The sequence below is a fragment of the Falco naumanni genome, chromosome 7 (genome assembly GCF_017639655.2).
Source record: "Falco naumanni isolate bFalNau1 chromosome 7, bFalNau1.pat, whole genome shotgun sequence".
NCBI lineage: Eukaryota > Metazoa > Chordata > Aves > Falconiformes > Falconidae > Falco > Falco naumanni.
Window position 1 is genome coordinate 29,531,008 of NC_054060.1, and position 20,149 is coordinate 29,551,156.

Here is a 20,149-nt window from a genome sequence, read left to right on the forward strand (position 1 = left end):
ATTATGTGGATGAATGGAGACAGCAGAAGCAATTTGTCAGCCTGACTTGTTTGAGTGAGTAACTTCAATTCCTCCTTGTCTTCTTCTAAGTGATTTTTCTTTCACTATCACATAGGAATGTGTTTTACATTTCAAACTCTCTTGATGCTTGCCTGAGTGAGGGAAGAGAAAAAGGACTTTTGCATGAATATCAGCCATGATTTTTTGCAATGTGTGCAATGTGTGCCCACTGGCACTGCTGAAACTACATGCACATTGTGGCGGTTGTTCCCGGTTTGGGGGATTTCAGACTTGGCTAGAAAAGATTCCTTCCCAAGGAAAATTTGGAATTCAAAAGACACAGCTCAGGAGCAGAATATTTTATGACTTGTTTTCTGTGGGTATTATTTATTTGTAGTTTGGATTGAAGTGAACAAAAGTTGTTTCTAAAGCTTTCACTTTACAAACCTAAAGCTGCATGGTATGTGCTTGTTGTGCATTACTCTCATGCACTCAAAAATGGCTGGGTTTTTTTCTGAGGTTCATTTTGTGGGGACAGGTCATCCATGTTCTACACTGCTAAATTCTTCCACTTTCCTTTAGGAAGTGAATGCCATCTCCAGGACTGAGAATAAAAGCCAGACATGGGGCTGGATGGATATGAAGCATAGGGATGGAGGTGAAACATAGGAAGAAATCCCATGGCTCTGCAACTGAACACATTTGTCCCTGTGCACTACACCTGATGGCAACCAATCCCGAAGGTGCCCCTTTTAAAAATTTTTAAATTGGCTGAATGTCATGAAGAAGATCCTTCAAGGAAAATGTTGGCAGAGCTCATCAGCATGGTGTCTTTTGTATGCCAAAGGCCCATGTGGATACAAACCCAGTTTCTTCCTTATACCCCTGCAGGGCTGGTGGACATTTGCTGGGCAGGCCTGGCATCATGGACAGCTTGGGCTTCAGATGTTGGCTGCTCCCTTCATGACATAGGCTTGTGGTTAGACCACTCTCTAGGTGAGAGATCTCCACTTAATTCAGCCTTCTTCCCCAGTAGGTATGGACCAACATCCCTGACTTACAGAAGACTCCTTGGGAAGAAATATCAGGAAAAAATGATGCAAGAATTTGTCTCTCACCTTCTTTCTCTTAGGTACCGTACCCAGGAGGCAGGGCAAAGGAACAACAAAGGAGTGTGTGTGATATACTTGCTCCCCTGTCTGTCATTTAGGTAAGTCACACGTTTCTTGTATCTTTTGCCTGGATGAGCTCATAAGTGCAAATACTTGTAGTTTCAAATGTGTTCATTCATTATTGATCAGGAAAGGGTAGTGGAGCACTTCTGTCAGAGGCTGGAAATTATAGAAGAACCCATAAGTGACGCTCGTAAAAAAAAAAAAAAAAAAAAAAATAAAAATCTGTTATCAGAGAAAGACAGGGAGGGCCTGCGGAGGAAGGCAAACCCCCTGCATTTATTCCTCTGAGACACAATTAAAACCTTGAATGAAGATTTTTGGGAAGGACCATGTTATTCCCTCTGTTTCAGGTGCCACACTCAAAATGAATGATAAATTTGCAACAGAAGGAATTCTTTCATCCCAGCTTTAGCTACTTGACTCAAAGTTTAAGCGTAATGAACCCATGGGCCCACATTCTGCTTGTGCACCTGTGCGAGCCAGAGGCATCTTGGCTAGTGTTGGAATGGTGACTGTGGTGTGCAGCCTAGCATGAGGGGAGAGAGAGAGCATCACAACAGCATAGGGCATATATGTGCAGATTCAGAGTTGAGGTAGTTCAGAGTGAGAGCATCCATCTGGGGATTAGCTGGTAAGGTTCAGAGTTGTAAACTACAAGCCCAGAGGGAATGCCCTCTCTTTCAAAGACAGCTAGTTCATTTTTTATGATCATTTGGACTTGACTCTTGACTTCCCACGCACAAACATGCCCCAAAACTCTTGGACATGTTGCGGAACAAAGCTATCAGAGGTGACTCATGATTTATAAAGGATAAGCATCTCTCTCAGTTTGGGATATGAAATAAGATACTTGGAAATTAAAAGCCACATTTATATGGCAGATTCTTCTTATTCCTCTTCCTCAAATGTAAAATAAAAAAAATGTAGGCCCAAAGCTTCTAAAGATTCAGATAACCCATGAAAAACTGAAAGTGCCTTTCTTCAGCTGAAAGAGTTCCTCTTTGTCAACCTAAATGCACTTTTATTTAATGTATTTAACCAGATCAGCACCTAGGGCAGCCTACAAATTAAAACACCAACCACAGAGGTTATGCTTGGAAGCCCTAAAACATCTTTCTCTCTGTTTGGTAAGATTGACACATCCCATCCTTGGCTTAAAATAATTGTCACTACGTTTCTAGACAGTCAAAGGTTGAAGAATTTAGAATTCCCTGGGTGGAGATGAAGTTTTCTTTTCATTGCAGGAGTTATTTTTTTTTACTAGGGAAGTTAATGTGATATTGATTTTGTGCAGGGGAAAAATATGCTGCCATATTGCGATAGATGCAAAGGGTGAAAAGGGTTGTCAAAGGAGATTAATATTTTTTATTCATTTTAATAACATTCCCAGAAAATCTGTAATTGCCCAACATGTGATTTTTTTTTTCTGTGAGGTTAAACATTTTACACTGTTCTTCTTGCAGCTACAAGTCTCCTTCTTTCCTTTTCCAAACACATACGTAAGAGAAGAGTAATGTTATTCCTAGCTATGAAGTGTTACAGTTAGGTAGCAGCTGTGATGGTATCAGCCAATATGTTGCTTTTAATGATCTCACTCATACATTATGAATGAGGAATTTGCAAGGCAGGAAAACATAGCGAACATAATCTTTAACTGTTCAGCTACTAAAGAGCTTTCTACACAAAAATTACAGTCCCTCTGACTTCCCTGTTTGCAACAACAACTTGGCATTATGCTTGGCTTTAGATCAGTGTAAAAGAGAGATGTGGTCAAAGCGCAAGCATGTCAATAGGTTTTCATGAGTGAAAAAGAATAATCCAGCCATTAGATGCAGTTCACTTTGTTACACCCCGATAAAATTAACCCGTTAATTTCAAAGCAACATTTTTGCTTACCAGATCTCAGCTTGGCAGGAGATATGTCATGAGTGGTTCTTTGCAGTGTGCTAGTTAAGTTTGCAACCCCTTTTTGAGATGGTGCCAGAAAAAGAGCATGCTCCATGGCTCCTCCATCAGTCAATAGCCCATTGTTATTCGGGGCTGGAGTAGCCATGCCAGGAACATTGAACACCCGGCCTGAACCAGCAATGCCAGGTGGACACTGGTGGATAGGGCCCCGTCCACACCATGAGGGGCCAACAGCCCCAGAGGGACTCCTTGGCCCCACATCTCTGCTCAGCTGGGTGCCACTTTCCCTGGCAGACAGGTACTGTCCTTTCTCGCTGCTGAGGGCTTTGCCTTCATTCCCCTTTTCCTCTCAATCAGTTATTTCTCTCCTTGCCCTGGAGAATCAGGAGCTGACTGTAAAGGCATCCCATAAGATGCTCCAGACAAGTGCATAATTTGTTCTTTCTTCTTAGACCAAAAAGGCTGATATTTTAGACCTGATCCCCCAGAGACAAGAATCAGCTGCAAACTTCTCTAATGCCGCAGGAAAGTGCTATGACTTACACCCTGTCCTTCCTGCCTTTTTGCTGCCAGACGTGAAGAAGAGATTATTGCTTTCCACCTTACAGCAGCCTTTTGGGTCCTTGAAAACTGTAACATTCTCACCCCCTCCAGCCAGGCTTCTGGTCCTTAGGCTCTTGGAGTGGTTATTGCTGGCTGACCTACACCATGTCCCACCGCAACTACCCATGTGCAGGAGCCCACCATGAGGACTGAGGACTGTCAGTAAATTACTAACTGACATCTTCTTGACTCCAGAGCAAGCTGGCACCTCTTGCCTACTACAACGTAAAGGACATTACCAATTTCCTTAACGGAAATAAGTCTCTTTCCATCCTTCCACTTTGAGAGTTCGCTGAATACACTGGAATATACCCCCTTTCCTTCATACAGGTTTGTAACACTTTCATTGCTCACTGAAGGATTTGGAAGATTTTTACTTGTTTGTGTTGACTAGATAACAGAGGCATTTCCCCATCCTCCAATTTGGGGGCTGCCGAGCTCAGAGAGCAGAGGACACAGAGCATGTTCACGTGTTCCTCTCACACCGTTCAGCCAAGGGCAGCGGAGGTGGACACAGGCAGAGGAGGAAGAATGAAAAAATTACTCCACTGAGGAAAGGAGATACTTGCAAGACACTTCTTCAGCCTTTGAGTCTGATTTTTTTTCTGTGAACTCACCTAAAATTAAAGCAGGAATCACAGGGAGAAATTGTGCAGCTAGTGTTTTGCAGGAAATGAAATTAGATCATTATTTCTCTTATTAATTTTAGGAAACCAAACTGTAGATGCATTTCTGGATTATATTTACATGCAAATATTTTAATATGGATGATATATTGGAAGACAAATATTCACTGCCCTACTAAAAGAAAAAAAATTATGAATATTTACATCTGCTTCAGGAGACAATTTGTGTATGGAGGGCAGCCAGAAGGAGAATCTCAAAATGTTGATTTTATCCCTTGTAGGCAGGTACGCTGAGGCACTCCTGTCTTCACAGCATGGCACATGCTCAAGAAGAAAAAGAAAAAAAATAATGTAATCACCTCCCACCAGGGATGCCTTGTTCTTGGCATAAGGATTCCTGAAGACAGGATAGGAAACACAATGTGCAAAGGAAGAAGAAGGGCAGAAAAGCAGCCCACTGTTCTTCCTGGCACTGCACACACCTGCAGAGCATTCTCACATACGTCGTGTGAGCACCTGGAATAATATATGGTATGGCTGGCTGCTTGCAAATGACTGAGAAGGCTGCTTCATGGCTGATTTGTGCCAGCTGCATCTATGTCTGTATCCTCTCCGACCTTGTCCCTGTTGAGGACACGTTGTGTTAGACCACGTCCTCCCTCCCCACTGGCCATTCATACCAAGCCAGGCAGCAATCCTGCAGGGATGTCCTCACCATGTCTCTACCCTTTGGGCACCCCATCTGCTGCAGTCCATATCAGGTGGACCTGGCAGTTATGACGTTCTCTGCTGGTGGCCCTGATGCCAGGTGTGCTGAGACAGGGGCAATTGAGCTGGGTTTGCTTAGAGGGGTGGCTCCATGTCATGCTGGGGCCACAGCATGGGCAGGCTTTGGGAGGGTGAGGAGGTCCCTGCATCAAGTGGGTTCAGTCCCTTCCATTGAGGCTGAGGAGCGCATAGAGGTTACTACAGGGGAGCATCTGCCATTCAAAGTTTCTGTTGAGGTCACCTCTGAAAGTCAGAGGATGCAAGTTTAGAGCCACACCTTAAAGAAATCCCCTCTTGGCCACAATACCCGCTCTGTCCTCCTCCAGACTCCTTGCAGACATGTCACCCTACAGCCAGTGGCAGCAATCCAAGGCTAGACGTGACAAACTGTTACTACCCTCCTTCCTATTCCTCTTCACTCTTCTTTCCTTTTTTTATTAAATCCTTCTGCTTCCCACTTGCCATTTTGAGTAAGAGAATATTAATTTGTTTATAAATTAATTTACTTCTATTTTTGTGGTGACGCAAGTCAGGGCGGACTTAAAAGAAACACTATGTCTGCGTGGCTGGGTTTAACGGACAAAATGGCCTTTATTGTTTATACAAACTATTTATACATCTTAGACAGCACAGGTGTTAGACCCTGATAGGCTTTTGTGTCCTCCTTCTTGCTTGCTATTTGCTGTTGCTGTAGGTGCCCGTGTGCTGCGGTTCTAAGTTCTGGTTCTTCACATGCTGTTTACATACCTGACAATTTGTGGCTGTCTTAAAGGTACACGGCTAACCCTTTGAAGTCAACTAACTTGTCTGCAGACCCGCTGCAGACCCCAACATATTTTGCTTTCTCATTCTCTGCTTCTGTATGTTTTGTCTCTACAACCTCCACTTCTTCTAATCCAAACTTTTGATGCCTGAATTTGCATGTTTTTCACCCTTCACTCTTATAGTTAGATGCCTTCAAGAAGAGGCAGTTGCCTACTTCTACACACTATGCTAATATTTACATATCAGGAAAATGGCAGTGTTTAATTCCTCTTGAGAAAAAATATCTTAAGATCTTTAAATGAAAGACACAGGACCTGTAAAGATGACTCTGTGTACCACTGCATACCATCCCACCTACTGTCTCCCATGAGGCTGTGCAGTGTGGACCTCTTGGCACTGTTGTGCAGACCTCTTATAGTGTGATGACCCAAAAACTCAATTAAAAAGAAAAAAAAAATCTACTGAAGTTTTCTCATTACCAATAGATGTCTTTGGACTCTTTGGAAGGCTGCAGCACATTGCAGTTCATCTAACTGCACTCTCTCTGCCATTTACTTATGGCATTATCTTACATTTGCTTCTCCTTCACAGGGAAAATAAAATATTTTCTCAGGCTGACAGACAAGGATTCATGTTCTGCTCTTCTAGTAATTTGGAAAATGAAAATATACTGCTCACAGGTTGTGGGTTTTTTTTAACAGATCTATATTTCATCCTTTCATGTCAGAAGCAAGACAGATTAATGGCTTCTGGAATTTATTTCCAATGCTGATTTTGTTTCCAAAGTTTCGGGAGTGATGAGATGGATCTGTAGTCCTCTCTCCACTGGGAAAAGGAAGTGGCATCTGTTCCTGCTTTGTCTTCAGAGCTGCCAGCAAGGGTGTCTGGATCAACCATCCATCCTCTGCCAGTGCATGTATTCAGCCGGCAACACAGGCCAGAGAGCCTTTTTCTGCTGATGTAAATGAGAATTGCCCTGGTAGTGCTCTAATAAATGGTAAGGAGCCAGTAGTCCCTCAGTTTGCTGAGGGAACAAAAGAGTTTTAAATCATCTTTGCTTTGCTTGTCCTTGGGACTCGTGCTAAGCAAAGCTTAACTGGACTTAAAGACCTTGGCTTACTGCTCTGGCTGTTACTCTGTTGAGCTGACTGTCCCCGTGCAGACATACACAGCAGGTATGCACAGCTTGTGATTTTCTGTTCTAAACGGTATTGATATGCTAAACTTGTGGTCATACTTCCTTACAAGTGAGCTACTACTTCTGCCTGGTCCTGCTGCGAATGGGAAGATCCGTACCGCTATTGCTCAGTCCTTCTACCAACGTTTTGATCAGACCCAGGATTCTGAATGGCATTGTACACAGCTTTCTGGAGATTGCTAATCCAGAATGGTAATCTTCCAGTTACAGACAGCACAAACTGGTCATAAGCCAAACAGAGCCAGAGGCATTGAGGGTACAGCCAGGGCAGCTCTCCCAGAGTCCTCAACCAGGGACAAACCAGAGCAGGAGGCTGCATGGAGGGATGAGGGCAGGAACAAAAGCTGCTGCTGGCTGCATTGGAGATGTTTCACCCACGTCTCCCTGCTAATTGCAATATGTCACTGAAGCCAAATCAGATCAGTGTGGTGTTTGCTCTAATGTGGTTTTCTGTGTGAACTGGAGCAGGAGGAATAGAACACCTGAGCTCCAGAAGAAACCGTTTGCACTGACTTTCTGACACAACAGATGCCAAAGCCTCCCTTGCTCCCACAGCACTTTCTGCATTTCCAAAGTTTGTATCTGAGCAGGAGCATGTTTTATAATCCAGACTTGATTTAAGCTCTTCAGGTGATGGTGAATTCACAATGCCCTGAACTAAACTGTTCTAATTAACTCCATGGTTCTGCCTTATCCTTTATCTGAATTTATCTGTCTTCAGCATCCAGCTGCAAAACATTATTATGCTATTGTCAGTGAGATTAAGTTTTCCCTCCACACAGGTACACAGGGTAGCATTAATCTGCCCAGTTTCAGACATCTGCAGAGCACATCTATACCTGCATTAGTCATTAGTGATCCTTGTATGGGTCAAAGGAGAGAAATGGAGTCTAGCATGATGCAAATTACCTCCCTTAAAATAGATACCTAGCACAGATCAGATGAACGACTCTGCAGAAGTCCCTCTTCCTTTCAGACTGAATGGCCAGCTCAATCAAAACTTAAGTGAGGTGAATCTTCACAAACTAGAAGTTGTCACCACTTAATCTAGCAAAGCTATTTGGACTGAGTTATCGTTTAACATACAGAAGAAAAAAAACCACTATGAAACTGATAGAAATACTAGGCATCAAAAGTACTTCTCAGGAAGATTCAGCCCTATTCTTCATTCTCTATCTGCAAATGGTAGCTGGTGGCTGGAAATTACTTTCATCTCACTGCAGAGAGTCAGTGCCATGTCTATTTGTCACTTTGGTCCCATATCATCTTTCAGGTTTATGCATGTGCAAGTTATACCTGTTTTCAGTTTTCAGTGTTCCAGGGTTACCTGGAATTTATCTTGCTTTGCCTCAAGTAGATTACACGGCAGAGAGAGTGTTGATTTTTAAAACTGAGGAAACTAATATGCTAATATTACCTTTCTTTTATCTGATCTGATTTAGAAATTACTTCTGCCTCAGCCATGGAAGACAATAGACCATTGGGGTTACATCCAAAGAGAATTCAAAGCCTTTTTTTTTTACTGTTTGGACAAATGGGTTAAAATCAATAACATTCAACTTTAATTGATTTCCTATAGGGAAGTTTGTCTTACAATATCTGAAAGTCATAAGTCAATGTCTCTTTGAAATATTAAATTTATTATGAAAACCCTGAAGATATTATATTTTAAATACATGGAGGCTTATGTGTTTACTGGATTATAACTGTTTATTAAATATAACACTTACCATCTAATGGATCACAGCAACATTTTCACACTATTATCATTATCCTGAATCTTGACTTGCTCCTGCACAGTCACAAAAAAGGTACCTATAAAATGTCTATCTGGCATTATGCCCACTTAATTATCATCTCAAGGATTATTACAGTGGGAACATGGGGATCTCCTTTGAGAGTACAAGGCCTATATAATAGTATCTCTTTATCCTTTAATATTTAGGACTTTCCTTTGGATGCCCCAGGTGTCTGGCAAAGGGTTTTGAGTTTGGGATGTTGTGGTAGGTGGGTTTGCACTTGTCTGTGTTTGTGTCTAGCCAGGGGATTTTCCATCCCTGTGTTATGTTTGTGTTTCTATTTACTGTGCCTCACACAACAAACCTTTTGGTAGCTCTTCTTGGGCATGTAGTTAGTTTCCAAGGAGAGAAATGGTGTCACCACGCCCCGACTTTTTAGGTCCAGAAGTGCTTGGACTTTGTCATGCCCAGCTCCACACTGAAGCTGCTACAACCTGCAAGGCAGACAAAAGCATGACTCAGTGAATGCCCCTCACCTACGTTTTGCTGTAGCACAAAGCAAATAGCATCCCAGTTTGCGCCTGCAGGCTACATCTACTGATTAAACTCACTGGTGTAAGTAGTCCTGACAGCTCTATCAGTGGGATGTTTTATTGGGGCTTCAGCCAACCTAGCACAGAAGATAACTGCTGGGATTTCTGCCTGACGCTTATGCACCACTGCAGGCAGGGGATCATAGTCAGCACGTGCAAAGGCATGGTCAGGTGGCAGTGTGGAGGCTGATGGAGAGGGCGGGGAGGAGCTGATGCTGAAATTGTACCTTATGAGTGGGAAGGCAGAAGGCAACAAGTTAATGGGACCTGAGCCTGCAGGGCAGGAAAGGAAAAGGCATCAAGACATCTTCTTCTCAAGCACAATGGTACTAGTTGTCAAAAATGGCATTGGCACCATGGGACCTGGGACACAGTTGTGGTCCCTGGCTGTGTACCCTGGCCACATACTGGCTGTACTGGGTGGGAGATATTCTCCGTTGCTCTTTGACAGAAAACCTGGGACAAATGATCCAGTAAAAACAAGGCTCAGATATTACCTTATTTCATCACATCTTCAGTCGGGATTTCTCCTGAAAGTAGAGGAGAAACTTTGGTAGTAAATAAAACCAGTGCATTTCAAAAGCTCCTACAGGGTAAATCTGCAAATATTTGTTTTACTGCTGATGAAATATGCCCAGGTCCATTAACAGAGAAAACAATTTACTCCCAAGAAATAAAACTACTGAATGATGAAATATTAATTTAGATCATGGGCTTTGTGTCAAACAGATTGCCTTTCTGCTTATAAACTAGAAACAATGGGTTTTTCTCTTTATCCTTTTAAAACTTCTTTAGCAATGTTATGAATTGTTAGAGATGGAGCTTTGACAGTTCTAATTCATAAGCTGGGGACTTAGTTTTGAATTCCTTTTCTTGCCTCAGTATCTTTAACAAATCAAAGATTTGTCTCCTTTTTTTTTTTTTTTTTTTTTTTTTGAGGGGAGGTGAATGAAGTTATAGGGAGTGTTCATAGCTATGCAAGAGTCTCAACATGGAATGAGCAGGGCATGCTCAGGCACACATCCAGGAAATAAATTTGCTCTAATTTCCTTCCAGTTTTTGCCCTGTGGATCATTTGAGCTGGAAGAAGTTTCTGTCAAAGTTTTAGAAATAGGGCATTTCCCAGGTGAGTGTAAACTCCTGAGCACAATTTGCTTCTCACCTCTGTGAGAGTGGAGCTTGCTCAGCACCATGGGGAACTGAGCCTGCCTGTGCATGCACAGCAGCATTGTATAGTACTGGAGCTGTAAAGAACATGATGCTCTCCAACAGGACACAGTTTGGGCTACTAAATCCAAAGCTATTATCTCTGAACATGCAAACCCTGAAAATTTCTCACCTCTAGTCTTGCACCTCCTTTTCAAGGGCATTTTCTACCAATGTTTTTAAACTACTGTGGAACTGAAGATATGCTGATGCTACTTCAGTGCCTGGAAAGGCAATGTGGCTGTATTAAGAGCATGAAGCTGCAGAGTGGCATTATTAGAGGATGAGGCCGAAGACTTGTATCCTCAGTCAGATACAGAAAAAGAAATCCCAGTGAAGGGATGCACCGCTTCATTTGTGCCATGGAGAACCAAGCTGCTTGATCTGGAAAAAAATGTTTGCAGCTATTTCTCCCATGCCCAAAGCCTCTTCAAATTGGTTTTGCTCATGTACCTCATATTTATTCTTAATGAACATAGAGCAGAAATGGTTGTTCTTCAGGAATAAAATCTGTCCCACAGAGAGCCCAGAAACCTTGCACACTTCTGTATGAACCACTCCATCCATTTCTGAGCTCACAACTGCCACCTAAGGGGAGTATGGGCTCTGAGGGAAGCGCAGGGGAGGGATGCGAAGGAATTTCACCAAACAGGATAGGTTTGCTGTTCATTACTCACTCTCATTTAAAAGATTGCAGTTGTCCAATCAGGACTGAAGCAGCAGCACCCTTGAGAAATCTCTGTAGCAATCACATCTTGGTGAAAAGTACTTAGAAAATCATAAAATGAAGAAAAATTTTAACAAGTTCTAAAGCCTGGAGGTCTCATTCCTCCTCTTGGTTTGCTATTTGAAGGACGTTTGGAAATCTTTTCAGAACAAAGTGATAATTTTCATTTTGGGAGTAATTCTTTTGAAATAAAATTCAGGCATATATTGGACTGAACTAATACTTCAAAATGTAAAAGTCAACTTGTTTCATTTTAAACACATTGAAACAAACCTCTATGTTTATTTTCCTCTTTTGTTTGGGTCAAAGGGGCTCATTCTTGTATGTAAAATGATTTTTCATATTCCAAACATACACAAGATATTCTTAGTGATACAGTGTTTGACTGCAAAAAATTCTCTGGTGCTTAAATAAAAGCTTTTAAATAGTGAGTAGAAGATAGGACAATTCCCTACAGCCTAAATAATTTTACATACGGATATAGGCAGTGGCTGACTAAGGCAAACAACTAATTTTAATTTGCTTTGTAATTGCTTAGGAAAGAGCGACTATCTTAGACTTTTGAAGCAAGTCACATGATGAAATTAACAGGTTTCATTCTATTATATAGAGTGCTTTAAAAACTGGTTTGCTGACTTAGCAAATGTTTCTTCTTCTTTGCAAACTGAACCAGAGTATTTCCAAAAACCATTCAGACTATGTAAAGGTTTCCTAAACATTATTAAAGGTTTCTGACCTTACCGTTTGTGAAGGCTTTGGTGGGAATGGAAAAGTCTGGAAATGATAACATCTGGTGCTCATAACAAAACAGAGGAATAGAGAAGAAGTGCTTGGTGGTACTCAGCAAATGACAGACTTGTTGCTGGGTATGTGTTTCTGACTGAAAAATACAGAATTGCAAAAATGTAGATGCCTGTCCAAAAAGAAGAGACTTGATGTGGCAGGGAACTGAAAATCTCTTCCATGGGAAAAATCAACTTTCTCCATGCTTGGATGCTGTGGCAAGAGGGCATATATAAATATAATGCAAGAAAATAATGTATTGATTTTACCACTAAATGTTATAATACATGCTCTGTTGTTCCAGGAAAGGTTAATTGTGTTGCCCAAAAAAGGAACATACTATTATGTTCTGAAAGTAATAGAAGTACATTTTAAAGTTATTACCCTAGGCTGTAACACAGCATAGGAGAAGCTAACTATTAACTTAACATACAACATGATGAGAAACAGGCGACAGTGCTTATTGGAGGGCCAGACTTTGTCAAATAGGGTTTAAAAGAATGTTTATTTGTTAATGTGCCAAAGGCACCACCAACTTGTCACCCACCTCTGGTTTCTAGAATACCAGTGAGCTTCCTTCATTTCTCCCCCTACTTGGAGTGGTAATAGCAGTTAATATGGAATAAAGCAGAGACTTCCAAGTAAACGAGGAATTTTGCAGTTCATCTTGCCATGGTGTGTGGCATATGAAGGCATGGACCCCAGGTGAGATCCTCCATTGTATACATAAATACTGGTTACATACAATCTCTAATCCAACCAAGTTCTGCCCTGGAATATGCCTACGTACAACTAAGCACCTTTGCAGCCAGGTCACACTCCACCAAGCTGTTTACTTCCTCCATGCTTATCTGAGGAGATCTTTTCTTCCCCAGTACTTAAGCTGCGGGAGGTTTTTGGCATGTCCCTCATTAGGAGGCTTTGGGCATGCCCCTCATTGTAGACAGGTGTGCAGACAATTAATTTGCAGGTGAGTTCAGAGAGCCAGATTTAGTGTTAGTTGTTTCCTCACTACATTTTAAGACATAATCACTCCACAACCTGGCACCCAGACAATGAACAATCTTACAGTGGTGAATCACTGTTGCATGTCCCTCTGTGCACTTGATAAACCTCCACTGCATCCTGTGTTTGGCTGGTGCCACCACTCTGTGGTCATCCATTAGGCAAGACATCTAGTCAAATAAATCCACTATTTGTACCTCACGAAGAGAGAGGTACTTGTAGAAGGGAATTCATCTCAGCTTAGGTGCCTGGTTTAGGATCGGATGAATGACTCTCTAGCAAAATCTCCTCTTGACTACAGTCTCAGCAGCAAGTTTAGAACAATTAGCTTATTTTCAGATAGCTAAAAGTTTATGGCTTAGCTTAAGACTAAGATACCTAAATATAGGTGTTTGTGTACACACTATCTGCCTAAACTGCTTTTACGGTCAGGGCAGCTGGGGTCAATGCCATCAGTAGAGCCAAGGGAGGTGAGCATGCTCTGCCTCTACTGTGGGGTGGGTTGAATCCTTCTCCAGGTTTCTCTTATTGTAAAGATAAGGATTGGAAGGAAGAACTGATCAGTTCATGCATTTTAAACCAAAATTGAGATCACAGTGGTTTATTGGTTTGCTAAAAACATATAATCAGCAATCAATGAACTATACATTCAGGGTCAATATTAGCAATGTTACAAATAAACCATAACACCACAATAGGAGACACTTACACAAATTTAATATACCACTACAGACTTCTAAACACCCCTGTATAACCAATCCCCCAAATTCCAGTTTTTCAGCCCCATCCCCACTGAATCTTATGCAATCCTCAGGCCATGAGGGCCACAAACACAAACCTCATGGAAAGATGGGTTCCCCTGCTTCATAGCCCTTCTGATGGAGGTGTAGGTGCTCCAACTTCATGTGTACCTGTGCTGCAAGCCCACAATCCACTAACAGACACAAAGATGAGAAAGCCCCCATGAGTTCCCCTTTACATGCACCCCAGGTGAAGGTCCCTTACCCTTAGGGCTTGCTTCTGAGGTGTCTAAAAGACGTACATACATCCTGGGGTACCTGAAACATACTGGGAAGGCTAGTGGATATGACATGGGGCCTATGTGACATTCACACCATTCTGGGATAGCAGCTGGATGTCAGATAAGGTATCTCAAAATATCTCAGGTGACACTGGACGCAGATATCGAGACAGCTGAAACCAAGCTACATGTTCTTCTGTTCACTTCATACATGCATCAGCATCTGCTTTCCAATGGACTGTGATCAGTCTTAGAGGCTGAGTCTTGTGATCCCATGGAAATGTTCAGATTTCATGCTCTGCAGTCTGCGTCTACAGGCTTTCTGCTCTTGGAGATGTTTAATAGCTTTTTTTTCCATCAGCTAGAGTTCCTTCTTCAATGAAGTAAAAAGGTAGCTTTGTAGGATCCATGCTCCAGTCCCTCCATCACCTTTGTCATTAAGTACAACTTTCCTAAGAGCTGAGGAGGGAGTGATGGAGAGGCTGGAGATAAATCCAAGAGTGCAGGAAGCCTCTGAGTGCTGAGGCATGCTCTATTTTTGAGAAATTGTCAGGATGTTAATTGATTTGTATTTCAAGGAGATCAAAGCTGGCCAGCAATTAACCATTTCCAGGAATTACTGGCTGACCCCTGCAGTGTAATGCATAGGGAAGACATTTTCACTGCCAAGCCTGCTGTTTTATTCAGCATTTTGGGTAAGGAGTGCTGATTAACTAGACAGGGTCATATCTTGGCATCGGTACAACCGGTTTAACCATCACCTGCCCCTTCCTCTTGGGGTTCCCGTGTTAAGGAAAGCAGCATATGGGAAAGGGCATGTCACTATCACAAGGCTCTGCCAGGGTGGGATGGCGCAGTGCTGCAAGAAGGCAGCATGCCCTGTCCTCCCTAAAGCAAAACCCAGTATGTCCTTCCAGTCACTGAGATGGATATTTTGTAAGAGCATCCACGTTGTGTGCTCATTCTTCACTTCCCCTCTTGCCTCCATCCCTTTGGCTTTCATTCCTCCCTTGACTCAGAGCCACCCATTTCTTCTGCATCTTTTCATCCATACTTCTTCAGGAACATTTACAGTTGCTTGGGGATTAGTCGTTGTCACTCAAGTGGGTACATGCTTATTGCAGATCCCTGCTGATATGGCTGGCAGAGGAACACTGCGGGTTTCTCAGGAGAAGAAGGGAGGAAGAAAGTCTCCTGCTTAAATAGATATGACCCCAAAGTGGGAATCTGGCTGTGTTTTACATTGATACTGAATGCTGTGGAATAGCTAAAACAGCCTCTTTTTCCTGTTCCTTTCCAGATGGGTTTGTTTCTGTAATGATCCTAGTAAAAAATACCATTTAAATCTTTTTCAACTAAAAAAAGACTTTTTAATGACATGGGAGTTTTGATGGAACTGTTTCCATTTTCATTCTGTCTAAAAAAAAAGCTAAAGCAAACTTCTAAAATTTGTGAGCAGAAATTTAAACACATGACAAAAGCACAATATTTTCAATGACATTTTTCTTTCTTGTCATGTAAAAAATATTTTATATGTGTATATGTATATACATATTTATATCTTCCCAAAGCTGCTCTCACAAAGAAATACAGAAGAAGCTTTCAGAAACACTGCCACTGATTTTTCTTTTTTCAAAACCGGTATGAGATAGTGCTCATGGGGACAGCTGATGCTGATCCTTCTGTCTCTGGGTCCCCAACAGGAGAGGAAGGATGGTTGCAAAATTTACTGCATTAACCTATGAGGTCTGTGTGGAACATGTCTTGTCACTTAGTGCTGGAGTTTCCTAGGAACTCATGTGTTCTGGCATGCACTCACTGGTAGTGAATGGAAGAGGTAAACTAAGAAGAGGTCTTTTAGGAAGACAAGCAGTTCAAGGGCTGGTAGAATGCAGTGCTCAGCATTGGTACTTACAACATCTGCAACTAGTCTGCTGATGGCATTGGAGCAAAAGTAAGGATTCGTCATGAACTGGTCTGTCTGGTACTTCTTTCATGTCCTGAACAACCCTGTCTCCATCCTTCTTCCTTCCCTTCTGCTCTCCCCATCTCTCCTCCAGAGCATCTCCCACGTACAGCCTTGCCTTTCCAGCTACAGAGTTCAGCCTCTTGGCTGAGTCCCCATAATCACAACTCAGAAATTGCAGTGTCCTTTTTTGTGCTCTTTATAAATTTCTCTCTTGATTAGTTACTCTTAAAGTTGCTGCAAATTGTGATTTCCCTGGCCCTTCACTTTGAGATGGATCTCTCTCCACCTTCCCTGGTTCCATCTTCTCCACTGTTTTAAAATCTTGCCTTTTTTTTTTTTTTTTTTCTTTTTTTTTTGTGACACCATGTTTTTTCTTGGTTTCATCAGCCATTTTTCTGATTGATCAGTCTCCTTTGCTGCTGTGTTATGTCCTCACCTGAATGCTTTTGGAGGTTTTCTGGAACTACTTCTTCCCATTATAAGGAATTGTGGGTTGCCATCTGCATAGCTATCATATTGTCCTCCTCCAAATGCCATCCTTTCTGACTGCCCACAGATGCTACAAACTCAAACATTAAGCCCATGCACAACCACCAAATCCTATTGTCTTACTTCCCACTAATACCTCAGGGCATTCCATTTCATCTGTTCATCTGTTTAACCCACTTCTCTAGTGACCTGTGTTTTCTCTCCAGTAGCATATTTACATACTGCAATCAAGACCGCTCTCATGCTTCTCTCTAACAATTTAAATTGATCCAGCTCTTCAGAACATGGAGACAAAGGCATTTTCAGGAGTCATCCCATCACTTCATATGTAACTTCTACAGTCTCCTCAAATTCTAAGCAGCTGTAACACCAAAAAGTGCATGTTACACTCCAGCACTGCAGTTTGCGTCACATCCTGGATTTCAGTGTCCTGCATGAAGAAGAAACATCTTCCCCACTTCTTCTCACCACTCTTCTGGTTTGGCAGCTAAAGATTGAATTAGCAAGCTTACAGTCATGGCATCATTTGGAGTACAGGGCGTGATTCCACTTGCACCTGAGCAGTTTCTTCATTATGAACATGACAACCTTGCCAGAATTAGTGCTTTACAGAGTATAGTTTCTGCATGTTCCATAGAAGTCTAATCTGCTTTCTGTGTTCCCAGATTTTGCACCTTTCTGTGTTAAGACTCAATTATTTTTTTGCAAGCCCAGGTTAAAAAGTAAACCAGATTCCTTTGATGACTGACTGGTACTTTAATTTACTACTTTAATACTTTTTGCACGATTTAAATACTTGGTAGTTTTGTGGTATTTTAATAATTCATTTGATAATTTAATTGACTGACTGAATACTGCTTGGCCCAGAACAGAAGGAAATTTGTGAAGCATGTGTGATAAAGGTGCATCTTCCTGTTCCCTCCGATAACACAACAAAATTACTTAGGAGACGTTTATGTCTGTTCCGGACCATTATTGCCCATCTCCCAACCTCCTTCTGAAAACTGGCCTATCTTGGTTCTTGCTTTTCTCTTCTTCCTGACAGTCCTTCTTTAAAACCTCTTCATACAGTTCTTAGGGATGGATTTTTCTCTGGTGCCTTTATATACATATGTAATTTTTCTGTACCTCATTAACTTCTCATTTATATTGATTGCTATCTACTTTTCTTTTCCCCCCTCCATTTATTATGTAGGGCTATTTTATTTCCAGTTGCTGCCTTCCTTCCACTGCTGAACTAGGATGGCCTTGTGCCAAAGTTCTCAGCTTGACATCAGTCAGTCTGCCTAGATGCTGAGACTATTAGCCGCCATCCTGACCAATATTGCCTCCTTGTTTCTTGCTTTCTCCCTTTCCTCCCAGTCAGTCTGTCTGCCTCCAGCTGTCTCTTGTTTCCTACTTAGATGAAAAGCTCTTTAGCTGGAGATTTCTGTCTTTCTGTCTTTGTATAGTATCTACCAGGGCTTCATCCATTGCAAGAACTCAATAACCCTGAGCTATAGGTGGATGTTCACCAGTGGAAAAGCTGTAACTGCGTCAGAAAGTACCACACTTCAGCTCCAACACACGAAGTGACCGTGCAACCATGCCTAGATCATTTCAGCAGAGAGGAGAGCAGAGTAGCTGAAACCCCTGCTAAGGTGCTTTCAGTAACCCTGTTTCACTTTGCACTGAAATAGATCAGGACTGCTCACCTGGCCAGCTGACTTGCATCAGTCAAGCAGCGTGGTGAAGAACATTTTTATGGGCAATAATTTCACAAAAATTCTTTAAATATTGTATGAGCAAATGATTGGCTGCACACAATACTGGTCCAACAAAGGAAATTAGTTAAACCTGGATATAGGATACTGCTCCCTTTGGCACAGGCTTTCTTTTATTGTTTTTCCTATGGAGAAAATGGGAGAAAGGAGGGTAAAAACACCTTCACACTCTGGTTGCGTTAGAAGCCACTCTGGTGATGTGAATACCTGTTTCCCTTTCTCTAAGTAACATACTCCCACATGTCATGATCAGTGTCTTTGACTAATGTAATTATTAAATACTCAAAAGTTGTACTTGTTTTTGTCAAAACAGATCAAAGTTAAGCTTTTATTAGTCTCCATGCAATCAGTGTGGCTTTGATAACACACCAGTTACTACTTATTATTCAATTGGTGTGAAGGGAATGAAACAAGAAGAGGGTTTGTGTGTGTGTAATGCTATTTTTCAATTAGGTTGCTTGTGTTTTCAGCATTAAATTGGATAAGTGAAAGATGGTGGATCGGACCCATCTGCCACGAAATTGCTAACATGTGGCTATCCTGCACTTGATCAGTGGTACAGAGTGTGTGCCGATTAATTCATTCAGGTCCCTCTGAGGTACACAGCCTGCCTAAGAACATATACCCTAACAAATAAAAACTCAATTGGTGAAAAGCACTTTGTGAAAATATTGAGTAATGCCACTAATTGCATAGAACAAACAAGAGTGGGATTCTTCCCCTCTCTCTTTCTGCTCCCCCCACTAGCACGGCTAGGATCCCATCTGAAAGAAAACCAACTCGCGTGCCCAGGCAGAGCCCTTCCCACACGTATCACTGAGGCTGAATGTGTAGATGTCGTGGAGACAACAGACCAAATGCTTGGTAGTTTTAAGGTAAGTACTTGTGACCAAGATCCAGTTCAGCTCATCTGAGGTGACCTGCAGCTGCCCTTTCTTTGGGGGCCTTCAGGCTCAACTCTACTCTTAGGGCACCTGCTGAATGAAAGCAGATCCCAGCATACCCTCATATCAGAGGCACAGCCGAGGCTGGCCAAGAAAAGCAGTCTCAACCTGGAGACCCTATAGTCACCTGCATGGGGAGCCAAGCCTGAATGTGTGTATGCTGCCCCCAGCTCATGAAAATGATCTGCACTTGTTAAATGTCCTGTCTCTGAGCTTTCCAAAGGAAAAAACTTTTTTTTTTTTTAATTTTATTTATTGTAGAGGAAATTTTTGTCTCCTTTTGAAATGGAAAATGATAAAACGTTCCAGGTGACCAAAGTCCATTTCTCTCTAGTTTAAGATAAATAACTTAGATCTTTTCTTCTTTTTCAGGATGGTTATATTTTCAAAGGCTCATACACTGTTTCCATTCCAGCCCTAATCTGCAACATCTTCTTTATGCCTCCTCTGTTTCAGTCCCAGTCTCACCTCACAGAGCCTCTCCAGCTCACGCAGGCTTTTCCATGTCTAGCAGAAGGGGATAGTCAGGGCATCCTAATACCAGTCCACAGACCATCTAGGGAGTCAGAGAGTTTGGGATTGCAACAAAGTAGATGCAGATGAGCTCCAAGATGCCTCCAAGTTGTCAAATGCAGGTAGAAAGCTAATAGTGGAGATGGACGCATTTAAAACAGCTAGTAGGCTCACTGGAAGTTGTAGCAACTATTCTGAACTACTTGTCCTTCAGACATCAGACAAAAATATTAGCAGGTATTCAAATTTCTACGATGTTCCCATTCTCCAATATTTTATCAAGGCACAACATCCACTTGCAAGGTGATGAAGACCAGGCTTCTAAATCCTACAGGACTGAGTATATCACAGTAT

At 42.0% G+C, this 20,149-nt stretch overlaps 1 long non-coding RNA gene across 1 annotated transcript in view; it reads left to right on the forward strand.

Annotated features, from left to right (window-relative positions):
* Positions 1–20,149, forward strand: part of LOC121091648 — a 47,989-nt gene that overhangs the window by 21,459 nt on the left and 6,381 nt on the right. The window contains exon 2 of the long non-coding RNA XR_005828990.1: positions 1,133–1,210. This is a non-coding gene — a long non-coding RNA (uncharacterized LOC121091648). The remainder of the gene's footprint in view (positions 1–1,132; positions 1,211–20,149) is intronic.